This window comes from Caretta caretta, chromosome 4 (genome assembly GCF_965140235.1).
Source record: "Caretta caretta isolate rCarCar2 chromosome 4, rCarCar1.hap1, whole genome shotgun sequence".
In the NCBI taxonomy this organism is placed as follows: domain Eukaryota; kingdom Metazoa; phylum Chordata; order Testudines; family Cheloniidae; genus Caretta; species Caretta caretta.
This window is the reverse complement of record NC_134209.1, coordinates 142852474-142866867: the sequence shown is the minus strand read 5'-3', so window position 1 is coordinate 142866867 and position 14394 is coordinate 142852474.

Genomic DNA, 14394 nt, shown 5'->3' with positions numbered 1-14394 from the left:
GACATGAGTTTATGAAGCCCTAAGATAGAACGGCATTCTCCAATGGAAAATGCTTGCATCAAAGTTTTCCCAAGTAGCTCCAGTCTTCAGTTCTCTTGTCCCTAACTTAGAAATGTTTGGCAGATGTTACATTCCCCAGCAAAGCAAAAGGCCCAATCAGGTTTAGAAATAAAATGAAAATAAAGCAACTGAGGAAACTCCGGCAGAGACACAATGGAGCAAATGCTCAGACCAGAATCCTGAAACTGTATGTGCACATCTGGTCAGCATGCAAATCCCTCTTCCTGCTCACTGATGGATAATTGGGCCTGCAAAATAGAATTGCACCAAAAAAAGTCAGTTTTTGCATATTCAAGTGCCTATTTGGGGTGTGCAAATTCAAGTTTCTCAGCAGCTGGCTTTGGTCAGGTAGCTTTACATCTGCAATGAGTTACCTCACTTGGTGAGTACTTTACTCTGTGAATGATTTCTACAGGGCCAATGAGAATACTTAAGGAATAAGGTATACGCAGCCTGACTAACAGTACATTCTTTGACCTGCTCTATTTAGGAATGAGCCTAAATAAAGAGAGTGAAAATTAGCTGGTTTCAAACTGTAACGTTTCAAAAATTAACATTATTCCAACTTTAGTTTGTAATTTAAGGGCTTTGGCATGGCATTCCAGAAAACAACCCCCTACTCAGGCAGCTTTAAAAACAGGATTATGGCCTTTTAGCTGAAGGTTTGACCCCCCTGTCACTGACTATACTGAGATCACATAGATTATCTGGAAAAATATCTGGATGGGGGGGGTGTCAAAATATGTATGAGATGAGATCAATGCAGTGTGAATGTTTCATGAAAACACTCACGGATGAGACCAAACCAAGAAAGTCCTTAGATGTCATAAAGGATAAAAGGACCCAAGGGAAAATGATGGCTTAGTCTCAAGGAAACAGACACAAGCAGAAACTTCTTAGATTAAGCTGCTTAGGCATGTGTAAAAATTGTCCCTTCCTCTAATGTTTTTCCAGTGTGACACTATGTTTCTCTGTACTGAAAATAGCTGAAGCATAGATATTTGAGATCCAAAGCGCTCAGGCTGCCAGACATCACTATATTCTAGAGGGCTGGTGATTTTATACTGTGGACAAGTGGTAGAACTCAGCATCCAGTAGCAGTGCTGGTATTCTCTATCTAGGCACTGTCAAAGCACAGAACAGGCACACTACACACAGTGCCTAAAGGCTGTATTGCAGCTCGAGGACATCTGGCAACTGGAGTCACCCTGGTTATGCACACCAAGAGGACACAGTCTATTCCCCATTCCAAGCCAGGTCAGCGCTACAGGCCAGGGTGGAAGGGAGAATAAGACCTTACCTCATTTTGTCCTTCCCCATTTGTGTTACTAGCACTCAGAGTGGCACAGGGACTGTGCTTCCAAATGGGATCCCAGCCAGCCTGTCTGTTTAAGGACACAAGAGACCTTCCTGACCTCCACACTGCTTGCACAACTGTGCTGGTGCTGGGCAGAATCTGGCCCACAGATTCATCAGTGAATTGTGAAAATAGCGGTTGTGGAAAGCCAAGGATGGTCAGTGGCTATCCCCTCACTCACAGGAAATTCCCATTTCTGATGGAAGAAAGAAAAGGAGTACTTGTGGCACCTTAGAGACTAACCAATTTATTTGAGCATGAGCTTTCGTGAGCTACAGCTCACTTCATGAAGTGAGCTGTAGCTCACGAAAGCTCATGCTCAAATAAATTGGTTAGTCTCTAAGGTGCCACAAGTACTCCTTTTCTTTTTGCGAATACAGACTAACACGGCTGTTCCTCTGAAACCTGTCATTTCTGATGGATCATCCTTGCTAGGTGCAACAGAGCAAGGAGTAAAATTCACAAGCTTCTTGTTAGTATGCTCTAAAGAGAATGTAAAGTACACTGGATTGTGAGTTTACATGGTGGGCAGCTACACGTTGCCCTTTGGATCTGCGATGGGCACTGCTTTAGCTGCTGAGTTTCTTATGCCTGCAAAATATCTGAGTCACTCAGTTTCACAGTTATTCCTAGCATGCATTGAGAGACAGGTTCAAATCCTGAGAATGGCAAGAATAATGTATTGTTTTCTTTCAAGATGAGCTTGAATCAGATTCAGACACACACACACACACAATCTGCTGCTTTTGAAATCCAGATTGAGTTCTAGAACCCGATTTTTTCCCCTTAAGCCTATGTTCCATCACAATATAAACTGGCATCCTAACCTAGGTTGAAATACTGACTACAGCTGTGTGAAAGTTTTAGAGCCTGAAAATCAAGAAAAACAAGACATGTTTTATGCAAACCAGTGCTTGCAAACTTGGAGCTCAAGTTCAAACTGGTCACTAGACTAGGGGTTGGGAAGGTGCCCCAAGTCAGATTGGCCGGGGTCTTAGTGTTTGTTTTTGCCTTGCTTTGCAGGATGGGGTGGGAATAGGGTGACCAGACAGCAAGTGTGAAAAATCGGGACGGGGGTGGGCGGTAATAGGCGCCTATATAAGACGAAGCCCCAAATATCGGGACCGTCCCTATAAAATTGGGACATCTAATCACCCTAAGTTTGAATCACCTGCTAGGATCACCAGGGCAAAGCTCACCTAATCAATCCACTGCCACTGAAGGGGCTTCTGGCATTGGTGACACCACAGTCTCTGCTGTTCTTAACTGTGGCACTCAACGGTTTAGTCCCCTGAGGACAGAAATGCTTTGAATTAACTAAAGTCATTGGGGTCAATCTGCGTGAAACTGAATGGTCAGTGATATAAAGGAGGCCAGACTAGATGATCAAATGATCCCTTCTGCCTTAAACTCTATAAAACCTTTGCTTGACCCTTGGAGTGAACTCCCTGCTGCCTCTGAATAAGCCATTTTGTGGTTTTAATTTCATTTCAGAAACCGAACGTTAGCGACATTTGATCCCACGGCACATGAGGTCTTACAGGGTAAATGAACCACTGCAGCTCTCCCCGCACAGTGCAGAAGAGCCAAATGGAACCCATTGATTTTGTTCTGAGGTTGGGCTCTGATGAACCTGCAACTAAAAGTGGAGTTTAGTGTGTAGGAAGAACGGAACTGGTTTAAATGGTTTGATGAACCCCATGCAAGCTGGAACTGATGAGCTTCTCACTGCTGTAATTTCAACGCTTGCAGAACCTATTAAAAGTGATTTTGTAATCTTCAGAGTATGGGGTTGTGTGCAGACCATTAATGGGTCTGACGTCTGTGACATTTATCTCCTTTGAAGTGAGTCAGATACAGTTTCTTTGAAGTATTTGGTGTGGGGACTGTGTGTGGGGGGGAAGACCCATTTGCATTACTGCCTCAATGTGTGAGAATGTCTCAGCTATATGAGGAGGGTTCAGTTGTGCCTTATCAATAATGGAGAGTGAAATGGAACTTCACTCCGGGAGCTCCGGGAGGCTTTGTGTTAGAGCTGGTTGGGAAGTGTCCTTCAGAACGATTTCCCAATTTTTTTTTTTTTGCAGTTTTTTGTAAAATCAAAATTTTCCACATGAAAAACTCTTCTTTTTTTTTTTTTTTTTGAAAATTTTCTAATGTATAATAGAAATTAAGTATTTTGTTTTGGGTCGATTCATCCCAGTGTGCTTTGTTTTGTTGAACTGGCCTTAAACATTTAGTTTTGAATCAGTTCACTAAAACAATAAACTGCAATTCCCTGTCAACACATTGTCTTTCAGGAGTTGTAGTTCATTCAGTCCCTCATTATCTCCTGTGGGTCAAGCTCACTGGAGAACTGCATCTCCCATAGGGCAAATGAAGATTTCCTTCTTCCCAAGCACGACAAAATGCATCATGGGTGTTACTGGACTCTGGGTGCCTCATGGGCAATGTAGTCCAGCCAGGGAGCCTGGACATATGGGCAAATAGGGGCATCAGACTTCTGAACTACAGCTCCCATGAGGCACTGCATCACAATGGGAAAATAGAGTTTAATGTCGAACTGACTTGGAACAAAGTGTTTTGGATCATTTCAACACAATGAAGGAAACATTTAGATTTCAGAAAGTTTGAGATATCCAGTTTAAACTGAAAATGGAAATTTATAAGTTGAAATTTTTCAGAATTTCTGTTCCACAAAAAAATTTGAAATTTCAACTTTTCACCCTGATTTGGGACAAATTCCCTGATTCCCTATGGGACAGGGATTCCATATTTCACTCAGCTCCCCTTTGCCCTGCACTACAAGGCCCTTGGAAAGAGCATATTCACAGCTATACCTCTTCAGAACCTGTGCTGAGGGAAGCTCTGTTTTCTCCTTGTTCCAACCTTCTAGTTCACGAGCATAATTAGCCACAAGCTGAGTCAGATAAACTCGGATTGGAGAGGAGGTGTATCTCTCAGACTCTGACCCAAGCTGGCAGTGGATGAGTTGAGCAGGTGCAGAGCTGAAGTCCTGCTTTACAGTCCTGCCCCCCACTTCCCTTTATTGCTGCTTTGGGCAACATAGACACTCTGAGCACATCATGTTCAGGAAGAGCTAGAACTGCTGAGACAGGCCCACATGACCTCTGCATTTTTGTGTGTCTTGTATTGGCTGTGTTAAGCTTATAGCTCAGCAGAGAGAGTGTAATCTAATGGCTAGAGCAGTAGTTGGCTAGCTCAGGAGGGCTGGGTTCTAACTTAGCTTCTCTTTGTGACTCACAGACTTGTGTGGATGCAGTAAGTCAATTCACTTTATATTGCAACTATCTATCTCCATAATGGGCACAAAAATACTTACCTACTGTTGGGTGCTCAAATCTGACCCAGAGGGCCTAATTTGCCACTGCTTTGTACCTTGTATCATCGTTTACTTCAGGAAAAGGATCACTGCTCAAGTGCAAGTCAGGCCTACATAGTCCAGAAGAGCTCTCCTAGAGAAATCCCTGAATGCTACTGCAGATCCTAGCCATCTCACTGGACATTAACAAACATTAGCAATGTTTCAGAGTAGCAGCTGTGTTAGTCAGTATCCGCAAAAAGAAAAGGAGAACTTGTGGCACCTAACAAATTTATTTGAAAATAAGCTTTCATTTTACATGGTCAGATCAGTGCTGCATGCATCTGATGAAGTGAGCTGTAGCTCACGAAAGCTTATGCTCAAATACATTTCTGTGTCTCTAAGGTGCCACAAGTATTCCTTTTCTTTTTGCAAACATTAGCAATGAGGATGCAACATGTTTGTAGACTGGCTGATGTGACCATGTAAAATATAGGGCCTTATTTAAGTCCCACTTCAGTCAATGGGAAGACTCTCATTGACTCCAACAAGCTTTAAATCAGGTCCACAAGGCACAGCACAACTTTAAGGATATTGATAATTAAATATGTCTTTTTATGCCATTTAAATATTATCCCTTCTTAATTTAGTGATGGGCAGCATTCCTCAGGGCCTGATCCAAAGCCCACTGGTGTCAATGGAAAGACTCACATTGATTTCACTAGGTTGTGAATCAGGTACCTGGTGAATAGATGTATTTCTATTATGTCTTTTACAACTATTCTGTGGGGAGGATAAAGCTGTTATAGACAAATCTCTTGTATTTTCAGGCAAATCTTGCAGGTCTCTTCTGTGACTAACAATAAAAAGTATAGTTTTTAAAGGTGGTCTGTATTTGCATGACACAAATCTGGACTGTAGAGCTGTATTGTTTTAGTTCACATACTAGCAAGCTATAGAAAGAGGGGGATTATAAAATTATTTCAGATAAATAGAGGAAGTTCTTACCCCCCCCATGTCACTTGTCACTGTTAGGATAGGACAAATAACACTCAGCGGAATACGTTTAATTACTGATAGCTGGCTGGAGGCCATGAAATTTTGAAAAGAAATAACTAAATAAACCCCACTCACATCACTTAAACAGGAGACGACATCTTTGAATTTTAATTAGAATTTCCACTTAAAACCCATGGAATGTAAATACGGTTTTGGACATTCCTGAGGCAATCAAAAAGCCTCCCTTCCAATTTATTACGTTCAGCTAATAAGTCTGAAAAAAGGCTTTATGCTGCCTTGTCACTTTGTATTATTAGTAACGCACATCGTGCCTAAGTACTGCATTCTGACCGGTACTGACGTGCCTGGATAGATGCTGGGAAAGGGTAGGACAAAGCTCCTGGAAATAACCCTGGGAGATTTCGTGGACAACAGTATGGTTGTGGAGGGTGTTTGTATACTTACCTACCACTCAATGCTTGCCTCTATGCTTTCCTGTCTATTTTTACTGTCTTGGGTCCTCTTTCTTTTGGGGGCTAGATTGTGCCTTTAGGCAAAGCCCTGAGCAAGTGAGAGATGTACGCTACCCCATGGAAAAAATTTTGAAGGAGAAAGTAGTTAAGGACATTGAAGTCAATGGTAAATGGGACAAAATACAACGTAGTTTTACAAAAGGTAGATTATGCCAAACCAACCTGATCTCCTTCTTTGAGAAAATAACAGATTTTTTAGACAAAGGAAACGCAGTGGATCTAATTTACCTAGATTTCAGTAAGGCGTTTGATAATGTGCCACATGGGGAATTATTAGTTAAATTGGAAAAGATGGGGATCAATATGAAGATTGAAAGGTGGATAAGGAATAGGTTAAAGGGGAGACTACAACGGGTCCTACTGAAAGGTGAACTGTCAGGTTGGAGGGAGGTTACCAGGGGAGTTCCTCAAGGATCAGTTTTGGGACCAATCTTATTTAATCTTTTTATTACTGACCTCGGCACAAAAAGTGGGAGTGTGCTAATAAAGTTTGCGGATAATACAAAAAGCTGGGAGGTATTGCTAATTTAGAGAAGGACCGGCCTATCATACAGGAGGATCTGGATGACCTTGTAAACTGGAGTAACAGTAATAGGATGAAATTTAATAGTGAGAAGTGTAAGGTTATGAATTTAGGGATTAATAACAATAATTTTAGTTATAAGCTGGGGACGCATCAATTAGAAGTAACGGAGGAGGAGAAGGACCTTGGAGTATTGGTTGATCATAGGATGACTATGAGCCGCCAATGTGATATGGCTGTGAAAAAAGCTAATGCGGTCTTGGGATGCATCAGGAAGGTATTTCCAGTAGGGATAAGGAGGTTTTAGTACCGTTATACAAGGCACTGGTGAGACCTCATCTGGAATACTGTGTGCAGTTTTGGTCTCCCATGTTTAAGAAGGATGAATTCAAACTGGAACAGCTACAGAGAAGGGCTACTAGGATGATCCGAGGAATGGAAAACTTGTCTTATGAAAGGAGACTCAAGGAGCTTGGCTTGTTTAGCCTAACTAAAAGAAGGTTGAGGGGAGGTATGATTGCTCTCTATAAATATATCAGAGGGATAAATACTGGAGAGGGAGAGGAATTATTTAAGCTCAGTACCAATGTGGACACAAGAACAAATGGATATAAACTGGCCCCCAGGAAGTTTAGACTTGAAATTAGACGAAGGTTTCTAACCATCAGAGGAGTGAAGTTTTGGAATAGCCTTCCAAGGGAAGCAGTGGGGGCAAAAGATCTATCTGGCTTTAATATTAAACTCGATAAGTTCATGGAGGAGATGGTATGATGGGATAACATGGTTTTGATAATTAAATATTCATGGTAAATAGGCCTAATGGCCTGTGATGGGATGTAAGATGGGGTGGAATCTGAGTTACCCAGGAAAGAATTTTCTGTAGTATCTGGCTGGTGAATCTTGCTCATATGCTCAGGGTTTAGCTGATCGCCATATTTGGGGTTGGGAAGGAATTTTCCTCCAGGGCAGATTGGAAGAGGCCCTGGAGGTTTTTCGCCTTCCTCTGTAGCATGGGGCACAGGTCACTTGCTGGAGGATTCTCTGCTCCTTGAAGTCTTTAAACCACGATTTGAGGACTTCAATAGCTCAGACATAGGTGAGATTTTTCAGGAGTGGGTGGGTGAGATTCTGTGGCCTGCGTTGTGCAGGAGGTCAGACTAGGTGATCATAATGGTCCCTTCTGACCTTAGTATCTATGAATCTATGATCATCTATGTCAGGAGTACCCAAATAGGCATTGTGCCTCAGAGAAACAATTTTCTCCCAGCTTCCTCTGAGTAGTTGAGTCTATGCCAGCAGCACTGGTTGATCTGTAAGGAGAAAAGCAGGGAAGGCTCTGTTCCTCCCCATGCATTCCTCATGTTCCTGTAAGTGAGTGAAGAGTGCCTGCTTATCCAATCACAGCATAGCCCTTAACCTTTTAACAACTGTTTCCCATTTCCCAACAAGATAACTACACATGGTCAGCTGCACGTACTCTCCACAGCACCGATCTGCTGTTCCCTCCTAAAGCTTTTGCAAAGCCAAGCGATGGTAAAAATATTCTGTAAGTCAGGCTTCTGGAACTTGTAAAATTATATATATAGTCCCTGAGTTTCCTTTTTCTGCAACTGAAGGGTTGTGGGAAGCAACAAAGTTGGTGAGCTGCATCCTTTTCATGCAGGTGAACTGAAACAGAGCAACCATTATTAATCTGTGTAGGAAGATACAAGAGCGAGCAAATGTCATGGCTGCATGCATTCCTTCCAACAAAAAGTAAGTACATATCTCTATGCTCATTAGATGTGTCCCCCAGACTTCTGGCAAGTTGCCAGTCTGGCCCTTAGTGTGACAAAAGCATGGGTACTCTCTGCTCTAGAATGCTGATGTTCTAATATGTGCAGGTGGGCATTAATGTGACACAGTTGTAAGGGACTTATTCATAACAAGAAAATTATTCTACCATGATTTCCCTGCTGTATTTCCCCTCCGGCAGTTGAGTTGGTGTTCTGTGGGTGAAGTGATCTGGTAGAAGCTTGTGGGTATGAATTTTAATGGTGCACAAGAGAGGATCAAAGTAGAGGGCTTTTGTCATGAGTGAATAATTATTCCTCACTCTGTGATCCTCAGTTCCAGTGTATCTTGTAGAGAAAAAAATGAGACCATGTGTTGTGTGTTTGCTGTGCAGGCAGCAGAAAAACCTGCCTGAACTGTAGAATCATTTGTTAGGGTTGAAGAGAGAATGGAAAAAAAATGTACAATGTGATCCATTTGGATTTGAAAGCAAGTTCAGATTCAACGTTTTGCCTTATACTTTTGTATTTGTTTCCTCTGATTTTTTTTACTAGTGTGAATTCTCTCCCCTTCTCCAAAAAACAAATTAAGCTTGAATATTCAGCAAAAAAGAATTTGAAATAAAATCATGGGAAATGTGCAATTCATGCAGTGTTGGTTAGCGGTGTACTTCATTCAGCCAAAGAACAGAAATTAATACCACAGACTCATGCAATTCATCATAAAGGGGCAAATGACAAATATCTGCTTTGAACTAATTGCAAACCAAGATCTATTTACTGAAGACATTCATGAGTATTTTCAAATAATATTTAAATATTCACTGAGGACCAAAAGGAAAGATGGCAAAATTCATCAACTAAAATGTTGTGTTGCAAATCATTAATTCAACTCCAGCATTTCTACAAAACTTTATCACAGTTGCTAAATCATACATCACACAAACAGGGGCAAATGACTGCCAGTTACATTCTACTTCAGATATTTTTTCTAATTTACAATAATTTATGGAAAATACTATGTGAAGTAAAGTAAATTTCTGTTTCCAAACTTCTTCTTTATTCTGGTTTATTGTCAAGATTATTTATGGTATCAGGATTATTTATGAGTAGTGTGGTCTGGTTTTGGTAATAGAGTCACAGAAACAGAGATGTGCAAAGATAAAAGATAAGGTTGAGGGTTAAGATGTGAGAATGCTTTATGGGGAATAGACAGTGAAGCCTGAATGAGACAGGATGGCTATGGAGCAGGGAGAACTCCAAATATGAATGAAATATGCTCCACCTACTGAAAGCTCAAGTGCTTGAGGTCCAGACAGATTGAGTAAAGAGTGGATGGGAAGGTGAAATCCACACAATCAAATCTCAGGAGCTGGGTGTGATGTTGCTGCACAATGCTCCTCCTTCACCTTTGTCTGCTATTCTAGTTTATGGGCTGGGATTGCACGGGCCACTTGCATGGAGTACTGGGGTTAGAGTCCACATCTGCAGACCTTTCCATGGCCCAGATACTGCCCATCACCACTTGTGGCCAGCACTGGGGTGCCACAGAAACCCTTCTCCAAAGCTCGGACTTCTCTACATGGCTGCTCCTCCTCCACAGACCCTGTTGTGAAATGCCAATACATAATGCTGAGGGTCTTTGGCTTGTTCTCCGTCTCAGGGATGAATTTCACCCTACAAGAATATGATAAAGAAGTAGATCTTAAGTATGTCTTCAGTGCCATAACCCTGCCACTTCTCCAGGCAGGCCTAGAAGCTTCCAGAAAAAAAAAATACTATGTAGACAAGGACTGGATTTCTAATGTAAAAAACAAGCATGAACATCAACTGAAAAAAGGCTTTATACATCATAACTAATCCAGGGCCAGATACTCAGCTGGTGCAAATCAGTAGATCTATTGACTTCAATGGAGTTATGCCAGTTTACACTAGTTGAGATTCATGGTCCCAAATTGGACAGAATTCCCTGCCATTTGTTTTGCTTTACAGGGCATCTTTAAACTTAATTGGTGTGGACATAGGGGAAAGGGAAGATTAAAGAGATTTGTGCGTGAATTCTCCTACGCAGTCTGAATATGACCTTCAGTTCCATGCGGCTTGTTTGCGTCTGTGTGTCAAGAAAGGTATTTATACCTCTCTATTTTTGCCAAACTATTTGTTTCTACATTTTCACTCCTAATCTGCGCCTCATCTGTCTGAAATCTGCATCTCAACTGACTCCTTACTGGGAGCACTTTACATTACAAAAATATGAAAAGGGAGCAAGGGGGGAGATTGGGTGCGGGAAGCAGAGAAGGAGGTGAAGAAAAAGAAGGTAAGGCAGAAAAAGAGATGCAGGAGGGACCTTAGAGATAGGATAAGAGAGCAAGGAAATAGCCTTTGGAAGAAAAGAGAGAGAATTTGAAAGTCACAATAGCATGAATAGAAGAACGCGGGAGGTATGGATCTCATTCATTAGAATGAACATTGTATCTGCTGGAATACAACCTTCCTTCTCAGTAGGTCAGCCCACTCCATGGCCATAATCAATACTGCTCTGTAGTTTGAGCCACGTGGACAGCTGCAGATATTTTTGGCTGGCTTGGGTCTTTTGTTCTCGAGTGAGAGGATGGAAAAGTTACAACTCTCTTTATTTTATATATTTAGTTTTGTCCCTTAACTTATGATTAGGAACCTTGGAGCAAAGAAAGTTGAATAAGGACCTCAGCTGATATAAATTGGTGTAGCTCTACTGAAATAAATGAAGCTCTATTTACATCTGCTGATGATTTTGCCAATAAGTTTCAAAAACTTTAGTTTCTTTCAGAAAGGTGTCTTATGTAGCTGGTGAAAATTAGAAATAATTATTTAAGGTAACTTTTTTCAGATCTTGCATAGGAGGGTATATATATTTTAATTAGGAGTTTTAGTGAAAGTTATATTCATTTCTCCTTTTGAACCATATATTTGTCAGGGTTTGGAGAAAAATGCCAAATGTTTTGAAATATATTTCTGGTTGCCAAATAACATTTGGTTTGATTAATACATTAGCAAAATACTCTACCATAATAAAGTGAGCATTACCGTATTATTAAGCTAAGTACATAAATTTCAAATGTCATTTCTTACCTGCCTTATTGTTATTTTACATATTGTACTTCCCACCCAGTATCTTAATTAACTGCATAGCCTTACTACTTCCCAATGACTCCAGAGAATTTTAAACCTTTGGAAGACTCGCTTTGTGGTTAACAATCTAAATTAGGCCATCGTCTTATTATGACAGACAAAATATAATATTAACAACGGGTGAATTATTGTGGCAGGCACCTCTTGGCACTTATAGTTAAGGTTCTATTTTAAATTCCATTTTTACAAGCTCACGCTTTCCAAAACAAACACTTTGACAGCTGTAATTTTCTATGCGTGTGTAACCGGCTGTGCAGTCCATGTTCCACATCTCCATCAAGTGACTTGTGCACAGAGGATATGAGTCTACCACTGCTACCATCTAGAGGAGATGCTCCTGTAGCCCAAGTGATAGAGTCTCATGCTTTTAGCACTGAAGACACTCTTTGGTGATGAGTCATTACAGTTGATCTATGCCATGTGCAATACTTCAGGAAAGTATGAGACGTATCCCTGAGCCTGGGATTTTTAGGAAAATTGAGGGGACTATCCAGAGAGTTGGGTATATAAAATATAATCCTCATCTATCTATCTGTCTATCTATCACATGTTCTTGAATAGAGCTACAGCATAAATGATGGAAGTTTGAAATCTGAAACTTAGTCTGGACATAGTTCCCATGCTGAAGACTAGTTCCTTTTCAAGTGGAACATCATTTCTGAGAGTATCAGTGAGCTTTTGCTAAGCATCATTGTATATTCTTTCTTCCCAGGACTGCTGCTGGGGCAGTCTGTATAATTGTAAAAGCCTGTGTGAAATATATGCCCCCAAATCCACCTTTTCCCATAAACCAAAAGCCTTGTCAAATTTAAAGCCCTAGAACTGAAGTCCTCTATCCACAGAACAATTACAAAACAGGCAGAAGTGGTGCAGACTTTTCTATATTGTCCCAGCAGTTAGTCTCATCTGCGAGCAGGGTTAGTCATGGCACATGCTATCCTTGGCCTCTCAACTGAGACTAAGAAAGTGGCAAATTAGTTTCATGGGGGTGGTGTGAATACCTGCCACACTGGGTTTTGGGAAATTGGGTTTATATTCTGATATGAAGAATAGTGGTGCATAATCCTCTATCCCTTTGCCAAAGCTTTTCTGAAAAGTCTGGAAATCTCATAATACTATCTACAAGCACAGACTGGGTGCAGTTGTTGTGTGACTTCCTGAATAAAATTTAATACAAATAGCAATTGCAAATAAAACCAAAGGGCCTGAGTATCAGCTTTATGGTTCATATCCCTTCCTTTGCACTATTTCCTCTCTCTAAATGATGGCTATTCCTTCCATCTCATTAGGAAACATTTTAAGTTGCCAACAGAACTATCTGGGGGGTTCAGAATACTAGATCTGGTCAAAAATTTCAGTCAATTCCCCGCCCCCACCCCCCACTCCCCGAAAATGGCGTTTCAATTTACAGGAATTTTTCACCAAGAAAACTCTAGGTTTTGTCAAAAAATGCAGTTTTGTGTTCAAGCACTAAAACCCTCCAAACCCCACACTGGGACCAAAGGGATTAAAAGACAATAATGAGCCCCAGTAGCCCCACCCCTCCAGACCTTCAGAGCATACTCCAACTGGAGAGGAAGCATAAAAGGGAGTAATTCAGCTCAGAAGGGGAAGGATGTCTCACCTACCTCAGGGCTCCTGAACAAGGGTGCCAAAGAAGCCTCCCTGTGAGGAAAAAGATCGTAAGCTGAGCCCAGCTGGGGCTGAAGGTCTTTTGCTCTCCTATACTGGACTTGGAGACCTGGGGGGGATTGTAGGAAGTGACCTAGAGAGACAACTCTGAGGACACTCCATGGTGCAGGAACCTGGTGGAGTGAGAGGTCGTGGGCTCCTCTACCAACTGCACTTGTTGCAGGAGGGGCATAAGCCTCATTTCTACCCCTACTCCTTCTGTAGTAAGGAGAGGGTAAGGACATTGAAACCCCTGCGGTGAAGTTAAGCCACATACAAGGCTTATGAACTGGACTGAAAGCCTTTTCTGCTGGAAAGCGAGACTGGAAACTGGGTGCATTACCCACTAAGTTGCCTGGCCCTCCAAGCACTTTATTATATGCATCCTTAGAAATAATAGTCACTAAACACCCAGGGATATTTTATTTGCCTTTTAAACTGACAATAGCAATGAAGTTGTTCCACAAAGTGCACAATCCATAATTGCACATTTGGCGAAGGAGTTAAAAATCACTCTGTGGCCTCATCAATACCACTGGGATTCACGTGATTTTCACAAACAAAACGCATTCACACATCACTTAAATTATTATTATTATTGTTCAATCATCCAAGAGTGTGCTAGATACCTCAAAACACAACTACAGAAAGGGATCCCTATTCTCTTTTGCCCTGCATCTTTTCTAGTCATTGTTAGCCATGCAAACTTGGTGTAAACTGCTTCCATTCTGATTTAATACACAGTTTGTAGAGAAGCAATGGATGAGGCCTTGAGTCACCTCCTTGAAGAGCATACAATCTAGATTTAACATGACATATCAATGTCATAATCAAGAAGCAAAAGGGACAGTAGGAGAAAGGAGAAAAACAAGAGTAATAATATCATCTCTGGGTTGTCCATCACCATAGTATCTGAGCATCTATAATAATAATTACTCATATTTTGTTTTCTTGCTTTACTCCCACTCATGTGTCACACACAAAAT